The following is a 408-nucleotide window of genomic DNA, read 5'->3' on the forward strand; positions in this document are numbered from 1 at the left end:
ATTTGAAAAGCTTCAGGATCTGAGCCTTTCAGAACTGCAATTTTGTTTTTGACCACCAGGTGGCAGATGTCGGCATTGTCCCTAATTAAACAACATAAGATTGCTTGTGTGTGTGTGTGTGTGTGTGTGTGTGTGTGTGTGTGTGTGTGTGTGTGGTGTGTGTGTGTATGTGTGTTTGATTCAAAAGCAAATGCTTTTTAAAAAAAATCTAATCACATTAGAAAGCATATGGTCAAAACAAACAAAAAACCTCAACACTCCTCCCTAATTAAAAACAAAACAAAAAATGCCTCAAACATATACACATCTTTTGGTAATAGACGATGATACAACAATGAATGCAAGGGAAACAGAAACCCAGTGCTTAGTTTCTAATGTAGGGAGCCGCCGGTGTTTGCGGCTGCAGCG

The sequence above is a fragment of the Mesocricetus auratus genome, unplaced genomic scaffold, assembly GCF_017639785.1.
Source record: "Mesocricetus auratus isolate SY011 unplaced genomic scaffold, BCM_Maur_2.0 Super-Scaffold_100003, whole genome shotgun sequence".
In the NCBI taxonomy this organism is placed as follows: domain Eukaryota; kingdom Metazoa; phylum Chordata; class Mammalia; order Rodentia; family Cricetidae; genus Mesocricetus; species Mesocricetus auratus.